At 44.2% G+C, this 9,765-nt stretch overlaps 1 non-coding gene across 1 annotated transcript; it reads right to left on the reverse strand.

The window, feature by feature from the left end:
* Positions 1-308: 308 nt before the first annotated feature.
* LOC138985461 (U6 spliceosomal RNA) lies at positions 309-415 on the reverse strand. The gene has a single exon (XR_011462529.1). It is a non-coding gene; the product is annotated as a U6 spliceosomal RNA (small nuclear RNA).
* Between the last annotated feature and the right edge of the window lie 9,350 nt (positions 416-9,765).

Here is a 9,765-nt window from a genome sequence, read left to right on the forward strand (position 1 = left end):
TCCTCCCTCCTCCCTCCCCATACCCTCTCTCTGGGTCGTCCCAGTGCACCAGCCCCAAGCATCCAGTATCGTGCATTGAACCTGGACTGGCGACTCGTTTCATACATGATATTATACATGTTTCAATGCTATTCTCCCAAATCTCCCCACCCTCTCCCTCTCCCTCTCCCACAGAGTCCATAAGGCTGATCTATACATCAGTGTCTCTTTTGCTGTCTCGTACACAGGGTTATTGTTACCATCTTTCTAAATTCCATATATATGCGTTAGTATACTGTACTGGTGTTTTTCTTTCTGGCTTACTTCACAAAAATATGGAACACTTCACGAATTTGTGTGTCATCCTTGCGCAGGGGCCATGCTAATCTTCTCTGTATCGTTCCAATTTTAGTATATGTGCTGCCAAAGCGAGCACTAATTTTATTATTGTTACATTGGTGGTCCCCCAATGAACCACATCTCTCAGAACTTCTGCCCTTGTGTTGTTCCTTCCCATCCTTAGTCTGAGTTTGGTCCGATGACTTGCTTTGGTAAATGAGATATTAGCAAGTTTGAAGCAAACAGAAGCTTGACAAGTGTTTGCCATCTTAGAATTCTTCTTCTTAGAACACAGACCAACCACCCTGCTGGAGAAAGAATGTACAGAGAGCTCCTGGAATATGTGAGACCATGCTAAGCATTGTGAGTAAAGCCAGCTTGGTCTTAAAAGCCCCATTCAAGACATCAGCTCAAGCCACTGGCAAGAGAGATCCCAGGAGAGACCAGCAGACCCATCTAGCTGATTCCAGCCTAGGCTGCCGAATTGAAAAGTTGTTGTTTTAAGCCACTGGCTTTAGTAGTGTTAGTTGCTCAGTGGTGTCTGAGTCTTTACGACCCCATGGACTGTGGCCCGCCAGGCTCCTCTGTCCATGGGATTCTCCAGGCAAGAATACTGGAGTGGATTGCCATTCCCTTCTCCAGAGGATCTTTCCGACCCAGGGATCAAACCTGGGTCTCCTGCATTGCAGACAGATTCTTTAACATCTGAGCTACAAGGAATATCCCACTGGCTTTAGGATGGTCTATTACACAATAGCAGATAACCACAATAGTCAGAATCTCATTTCTTATTCGTCAATATGCACATTCTAGTCTTAAATGCCTTGAGTTAGCATTAACAGTAAAATATATCAATAGAATACTCTTCCCAATTAGAGTGAGGAAGTTTTATTTCTAGACATTTCTGGGAAACAGATTTTAGAAACTGACTTTTGCATTTAGAATTTTTTTTCTATGTAGATGATGTCTTTAAGATGAATAATGTTTATCTCTACTTATTTTTTTCTTGGCTTTTTACCCCTGGGTAAGCATCTAGGGAAATGAAAAATTTGATCTCATGAATTTTATGCCCTGTTTTTTGCTCTTGCCAAAATGCTCTACTACTTCATTCCAAGTTAAAAAAAAAAAAAGTTCTTGTAAATATGCTATCTGCCACGGCATCAAGAGGAATGCCAGAAAGGACAATTCTATAAAAATAGATTTCTTCATTCTGTATCTATGTGATTCCACACAGTCAGAGACTCCGTTAGTAGCTATCTTGCAAGTCATAGTTTTCCTCTGAAAATAGGCTTTTTACCGTTTGTGAGACTTTGGCCTCTTTTTTTCCCTCAACTTGGGTTGGTGTTTTATGTTTTCTTCTTTCCTTCTTCATGTACCTTTCATAGGTTGGTCTCTGAAGGAAGTATTTCTCCCTTATCTCTCAGTTAGGAAAAGTGTAGTTTGCCTTGAAAAAGAGTTTCTTTCATAAGTTCATCAAACACTGGAAAATTCAAGAACACGGTAAGCAAAAAGTATTTTAAAACTGAAAGAAAAAGCAGCAAAAACTAGTTTTTCAGTTGTTGAGATGCTTTTAGAATGGTCATGCCTCGTTTAAATCACTGCTAATCAAAGTGTGGTCTGTGGACCCTGCCAGTCCCTACACTGTCATTGCAAAGAGAAAAATACAAAAACTGAGTGCTTATAAATATTTTTAGCAATTTGATATTGCCATGACATCTAACCATGTGATCGTTTTTCTCATAACCCAGTTTTAGTTTATATTACAAAATGCTGGTTAACAGTCGATTGGAATTTTTTAAAACGGTCTTTCTTCACTGCTTAAAAAGCACTAGTGTAAATATTGGGGGCAGGAGGAGAAGGGGACGACAGGGGATGAGATGGCTGGATGGTGTCACCAACTCGATGGACGTGTGTCTGAGTGAACTCCGGGAGGCCTGGCGTGCTGCGATTCATGGGGTCGCAAAGAGTCGGACACGACTGAGCGACTGAACTGAACTGAACTGATCTCTCCAAATTATCTTCCAGCCTCAGGCCTAGAAAAGTGTGGAACCCAGAGTGGGTAGGTAAAAAACATTTGTTGATTGATTGCTAATGACCTGATAGGCAGTTTCTAGTCCCATGATGCTCTAATAGTAAGTTAAATCTTTACCATTCACTAAACAATACATACAGCAAACATAAAAAAAGTCAGAGTTTCACCAAGTTTTCTTTTTTTTAAGGGCATGAAATAACCTGCCTAATTCTCTTGGCTTGGTATGAGTAATTAATTATACCCACATTTAGAGAACTCAAAAGAAATGACACATATGCTAAATAAAGGTAAAATTAGCTTTCACTTACTCCATAATAGCACCGACTGATTCAGCTGTCTTTGAGCAAAGAGAGATGGTGTAAGGTGTTGAGCTCAACGTAAGGACAAAACCCATGACTCATTCCTTAGGAAGAATAAATGCATCATTGGGTTATATCAGGTGAAAGCCACTCCTTAACACTTAGTACAGGAAATCAGACTCTTTGAAGTTATGTGTCTTCAAAATCGCTTTCTATCCTAGAACACCTTTATTAACTCAGATTCCAGATTAAGAAGGCTGAATGTACACTAAATACTACGGAGCTTATCTGTAGATCTCTTCCTGCCCCCACAGCACCTCAGCTTCAGGCAGTCTTGCTGTGGGTTTTGCTTTGATCTCTGCCCTAGTCCCATTAATTGGGTGATGGCCTCCTTCCTGTAGGGCTTCCCTATTGGCTCAGTGGTAAAAGAATCCTCCTTTTGCAGGAGACGTGGGTTCCATCCTGGGTCGGGAAGATCATCCAGAGAAGGAAATGGTAACCCACTGCAGTATTCTGGCCTGGGAAATCCCACAGACAAAGGAGCCTGGTGGACTACAGTCCATGGAGTCACAAAAGGGTCTGACACGATTTAGCAATTAAACCACCACCACCGCCTTCCTATGTGATTGTAAGCAAGCCAGTTAGTCTTTCTATGCTTCAGATCACTCATTGGGGACAAAAAATACAACTTTTTTAATGAGGACAAGGACACCATGAAGAGTAATTGACATAAGGTGTGAATATGTCTGTGACAGCACTGAATGGGCCCCAGCTGGGGTTCACCATCCTTCTCCCTTCACCTTGCCCTTGCTCCCCTGACCAAGCTTTCACCATGTAGGGCAGTGAAGTAGTTAAGCCCACAGACTTCAGAGTCCTAGACTTGGGTTTAAATCTCAGCTCCCCCATCTGCTAGCTTCTGTGACTCCCTGACTTTGGGCAAGTTATTGAAGCTCTTTAAGTCTTGATCCCTTCATCTGAAAATTTTTACCCCTGGCAAGAGATTTGTGATTGTGGAATGAAGACCTTCTTAAGAGTTGAAAGCAATGCTAGCACATTGCACGCCTCCGGTTAGGCCAGCTATTGTTCTTTTCCACCCAGTTCCAGCAACAAGCTTTGACCCATTGTGTCTTCATTTCTGGCCTGGGGCCTGCCTAGGATCCCGATTACTCAGAATCTGGAAGCTTTCTTTGCTCCTGCCTTTAAACACCAGCTCTTAATGACTGACTTTCTGTTTCTACCTGCTGACCCCCTCTGCTGCTGCACTTTCAGTATCCTAGAAGGCTGCCAGGTATCCTGTGGAAGCTCTCATTGCCTTAGGATCCCCCAGTCAGCTCTTCTGCCTTGCCCACCACCTACTTTGTGCTCCTAGACCCTCCAGGACACTGCCCTCACCCCCAGGCTTCTCCACTTTCTGTTGGGAGCTCCTGGATCCCAGCCTCTCCTTGAGCCCAACCTGCCCAGGGATTGAGCCAGAGGGGCCTAAGCCCCGGTTCTGCCAGCACTTGCTGTGGAACAAGTCAGGGCATGGATCCCATCCTGAGACTGGTACATCACCAGGGGGTCAGAATGCCAGCACCAGACTGAAGGCAGATGTTACCAGCACTGTTTTGTCTAAAAACCATGTTCGATTATGGCTCTTCTGAGAGCTTCTGCTGACATTTCTCTTTGCAATGAAATCCTTTAAATTTTTCCATATACATTTTTCCTTGTACTTTTGTTTAAGTTTCCTTCTGCTGCCCCATCCCACTTTCTGGGGGAACTGAGAATCCCATACCTGCATAAAAGTCATCGAAGTGGGGTCAGTGACCTAAGCTTCCATTGAGCTGCACCTCTGGGGAAACGAGGATGGTGGTTCCGTACAGCATGAGGTCTCTCATTCAACTCAAAATTCTAGAGTGCATGTGTGTGCATGAGCGCTTGTGCACAGAGGGCGTGCACACACATACATAGAGTATTAGTTAATTTAAAACACACATAGAACCACACAAAGATAGAGTCACAACCCCTTAGCAATCACTTTCAGGCCCCTCAGGCACATTCCAGCCCCATTTTGGGGATGAGTGATGAGTTGAGGTATGGGGTGGGGTAGCTCTGCTTTCGGAGAAGGCAATGGCAACCCACTCCAGTACTCTTGCCTGGCAAATCCCAGCCTGGCAGACTGCAGTCCATGGGGCCGCTAGGAGTCAGACACGACTGAGTGACTTCACTTTCACTTTTCACTTTCTTGCATTGGAGAAGGAAATGGCAACCCACTCCAGCGTTCTTGCCTGGAAAATCCCAGGGACCGGGGAGCCTGGTGGGCTGCTGTCTATGGGGTCACACAGAGTCGGACACGACTAAAGCGACTTAGCAGCACCAGCAGCAGCAGCTCTGCTTTCAGTAAAATCATGGTTGTTCTACCAGGCAGTAGCCCTGATGCAAAAATAGGATTTTTTTTTACCCGCCCAATGGCCTCCCTTATAAGCTAGTATCTACATGCCTTAGATTCCTGAGTAAGAGAAGAAGCTTGTCAACACAGACTCCAAATCTCATTAGAGAAAAGCGCATCAGAAGCTTTGGTTTCAGGTCTGAGAAGCTCATGGATCCTCAGATAATCTGAGAAAATTGATTCGTTCATTCAAAAATACTCAGTGAGAACCTGCTGTGTGCTAGGATCTGGACTTCTCGTTGGAGCTGCAAAGAGATTGAGGCAGATACCACTTCTGATTTAATGTGACCATATGGCTCATGGTCTAACATTCAGTCTCACTGACGTTCCTATAACCCAGCACTGCCTAGGAGGTCAATCAAAACATCTTCACTTGAGGCTCCTGCTACACTCGAAACCTGACACTTTTAAGACACAGTTCAATCCCTGGGTTGGGAAGATCCCCTGGAGGAGGAAATGGCAACACACTCCAGTATTCTTGCCTGGGAAATCCCTTGGACAGAGAGCTTGGTGGGCTACAGTTCATGGGGTCACAAAAGAGTCGGACACGACTTAGTGACTAAGCAACAACACCGTTGCATTACCAAACAAGGGTTCCAAAAGTCAATCTGTTATCACCACAAGCAAAATTAAACTTGAAGTCCACTCTTGCTCCCATGCAAAACTGTGAGAGAATTTCCATAGCAAGGAAGTCTTCTAGGCCATCTTCCCTAAGGATTGAACTCCGCTTTTTGGTTTCTCTTAAACAGTTTCGGTTCAATTAAACATTAAGTGAAACCAGTCCCCACTTTGCTAATGATTTCGACTGTGTGCACGTGTCTACTGCACTTTTACCCCTGCGAGTTTAACAACTCGGTAATAAAATGTAAGGACTGAGAGTTCAGCGGGTTAGCATTCAGGATCCTCAGTTCATTAAAAAAAAGTAAAGTTCTTACATGGATACTCCAAAGCCTCAGTGGAATGCTTAAGGCAGATTCACTAAGGATGTACCTCTGCCGGGCCCATCCATAATAGCTGCTCTTATTCCCAAGGGCCAGATTACCAGCCCAGTGATAGAGTACTTCCCAGTTGTTAACCCAGACTCTCCAAACAAATGTTGGAAATTGAGGCAGCAGATAGAGTTGCACAAAAATGCTAGATATCCAAATAAAAATCAAACACTGCAGAAAACATCTGGACATCTGACCAATGGATGAAGACTCTGGAGCTGGTATTTCGACCCCTGTGCTTAGTCCACTGGGTCAGAATAGCATTGAATAGGGGCAGGAAGCCTGGGTCTTTAAAGCCCCATGTCAATGGGGCGAGCAGCTCTGAGTTATCTGCCAACAGCACTTGAATAACTGGGGTGACTCATCACAGCCCCGGCTACTGCCTCTGGTCTCAGGACTACAACAAATGCTTCTCCACTCCGCAAGTATCTGTTTCAGAGTTTCCTCATCCTCAGCCAGCTTAGCTGTCCATCTTACCTGGTGGAATGACCCAGGTCCTTGTCCCTGAGGAGTGCAAGCCCTGGTCACCATGTGCTTCTCAGGCTGGAGTTTCATCCATGGTCCATTTAGCATCAACAGTGGTCAAGAGGTACCAAGTAAAGCACCTGGGTTCCATAAGAACTCCCCCTGCTCCCTCTGTTCCACAGCAGCCCCCCTTCCTCCTTATAATCAGGGCCAACTACCCTTGCAAGATGGTGACTCCCCTTCTCCCCTGCTACTCCTGGAAACAAAGAACCTTAAGTGCCCAGGCCATGGCCATAGGTTATAGCTCAATGGAACTATCATTACGCCCACTGGTGGAAGTGTTTTCCCTTTTGGAAACCAGGACATGTAAACTGGCTGAGCCTAGAGTTGCTGGGACAGGAAACACAAGTGGGTCACTGAGAGTCATGGTAAGTGGGGCCACTCCAGCTCCCACCCCCTGGTCTGCAGCCCCGCGTATTCTTCCTACAGGACACAGTGCCACAGACAGCTCTTTGACTTAAACTGTATATTGTGTCCTAGAAGACGGTACCCTGTGCTCATAAAATATCATCTCCAGATTAGTGCTTCAGCTATGCAACCCCAACACTCAAGTGACTGTCAGCTTTGGATAATATGAATGCCACGGTCTTCAGCCCATTAGTGCACCTCTTTTGTTATAAAGTGGGTTTGACATAACATTACTCTGGATTCTGTGCCAGTCCACTAATCCAACAAACACTCCACAAGCTCCCAGAAAGCGGTGCTGGCTGACGCCCCACAGGCAGGAATGGCAAACCCACACCTGGAATGTGTCTATTCCTGGCAAAAGATATCATTGGTCTTCTAGGATGAAATGTATCCAATATAGTCAATTTGCCACCAAATGACCAGGTGACCTCCTCCAGGGATGACGGCATATTGGTCACTCAGTATTGAGGCCTGTTATTGGTCATGTAGTGGCCACAGTAGCTAGATCAGGCTTGGTGAGTGGGAGCCCCTGCTCTAGGGCCCTTTCACTGACCTTCATCCCTCCCAGCATGGCTGTATCACTCACAAGCCGGCCATGCCAGCACTGGGGGAGTCCAATGATGGAGGCTGGTTAAGGTCAACTGGTAAGTCATTCTATTTCATCATCTAGTGCCTTTCTTGTTGAGCATTAAGATATATTAATTTTTTATATTGATGCTCAACAAGAAAGGCACTAGATGATAAAATAGACACAATGCCTTACCAGTTGACATGAACCAGCCTAACATATATTACAAAAAGAAAGAGAAGGCTCAGTAAACCAGTCTGACCCACTCACAGTACTGTCTAGAGCAAGTCCTGCTGCAGCATAAACTGGGACAATGCAAAATCGAGAACAGACACATTACAGGCTGTGCTTGTGTAAACTGCAGTGATAACAAATATGGCCTCATTTGAAATGAACACAGATGTCTATGGTTCTGTGTTGTGGGTGTCTGTGGAGGAGTGGTGGGTTTTCTAACAGTATAGATACAAAGAACACAATTCCTGAATCTATTCAATCAATGATTAATACATTTTGACCACCTACTGTATCTCCAGCTAAAACTAGAAGAAGAGAAAAGACATAAGACTCAGAGTCTGGCTTTGAAGATTTGAAACTCCGCTGGAGGAGTCAGAAGTAGAAGCAAGGTCTAGAGAAATACAGATCACAGGCTAAGGGATGTGGTGCAGAGTGGGATTACAGAAGGAACTCAGCAAAGCTGGGAGAGGGATGGCTGAGGGGCAGAGTTCAGCAAAGGGCCTGACCTGGGAGTAACCCTGCTAGGTCAGGACTGGGGTTAGGGCAGACAGAGAGGGGAGACATAAGAGAGCTATGGGGATGGGAGGGAAGGTGGTAACAAGGCGAATCCTCTGACAAGTGTGAAGCCCTTCTGTTGGGGGAAGAGAAAGTTTTTGAATATGGGGATGGGGCCACAGGGGTTCAAGTTCCTGTGTGAGGGTTGGTGGGTCCCTGCTAAGTTTTGGAGCAGGCAGTTTTAGAAGGAGGTGCCTGGCCATGAGTAGGAGAGTTTTGCTCTGTTTGGGGGCTTCTTCATGAAGATGAACTGAGCCAGGCATGCCAGAGGGTGTATAGGCACATTCTTTCCTGTGACTTTGACAAGAATTCCATCAGCAGCCTGGCCAGAGACGATGCCCAAAACAACTCTGAGTGGCAAGTGCAGTTGTGGAAAGGAAACAGGCTTTGAAGTCTGAAAGACTTCAAGTTCTAGTCTGATCGCTCATGACCAGATGACTTCATCTTTCAGAACCTTAGTTTTTCCAATTATGGAATGGGCATAACACCCATCTCATAGCATTCTTACAAAGGAAGCACCTTAGCACTCAAAGTACTCTATAGCACTCAAAATATTACTTCTTTTCATTCTCTCTTTTTATCAGAACTGTTAATAAAACAAAACTTCCGATGCTTGATCTTATATAGTAATGTCATGTCAAAACTATCTCATCAGCTTCAAAACTATCTCATCCATAGAGACCAAATGCAGGGTAAAAGTTTTGAGTCAGTCTTAATTTTTAAAAATTGTATTATTCTTGGCCACACCACATGGCATGCCAGATCTTAGTTCTCTGACTAGGGATTGAACCCAGGACCCCTGCAATGGATGTGCAGAGTCTTAACCACAGGACTACCAGGGAAGTCCCTCTTTCTTGATTTAAAAAATTATAAGTTCCTATCGAATTCTGGAACGCTTTTTCTTAAAATTGTTTTAAACACAAAGTAATACAATGTACCCACCGCATGTATATAAGATAAACATTTTATATCTTTTATGAACTTCAACTTGAAGCTGTATTTTTTAACTTTTAAATTAAAAATTCATTACAAATTTATTTGAGGAAAAGGAAGAGGCTTAAACAGAGATGACAGGGAGAATGAGTGGATTCCTGCAGTAGGAGGGTGTGAGATGTCCACTTTTACTTTCACATTCAGATTTTCTAGAAAGGCTATTACTGCTTTTTATACTTTAAAAATAATATATTTTTAATTTTTAAGAAATGTGACTCTCCCACTTTTATTTCCCTCAAATCAGTCCTGGGCAATCAGCCAGCAGTTTGTATGAGGCAGTGGACAATGCCTGCCATACATACTGTGGGTGCGCAGGAAAGGTCAAGAGGAGGAGCTTTCATGTGTATTTCAAATTGTGCCCTTCACCGTCAGAAAGGAAAATACCATTTACCATTCACTCAATCAAAAGGCTTTTT

This window comes from Bos mutus, chromosome 24 (genome assembly GCF_027580195.1).
Source record: "Bos mutus isolate GX-2022 chromosome 24, NWIPB_WYAK_1.1, whole genome shotgun sequence".
NCBI classification, from domain to species: domain Eukaryota; kingdom Metazoa; phylum Chordata; class Mammalia; order Artiodactyla; family Bovidae; genus Bos; species Bos mutus.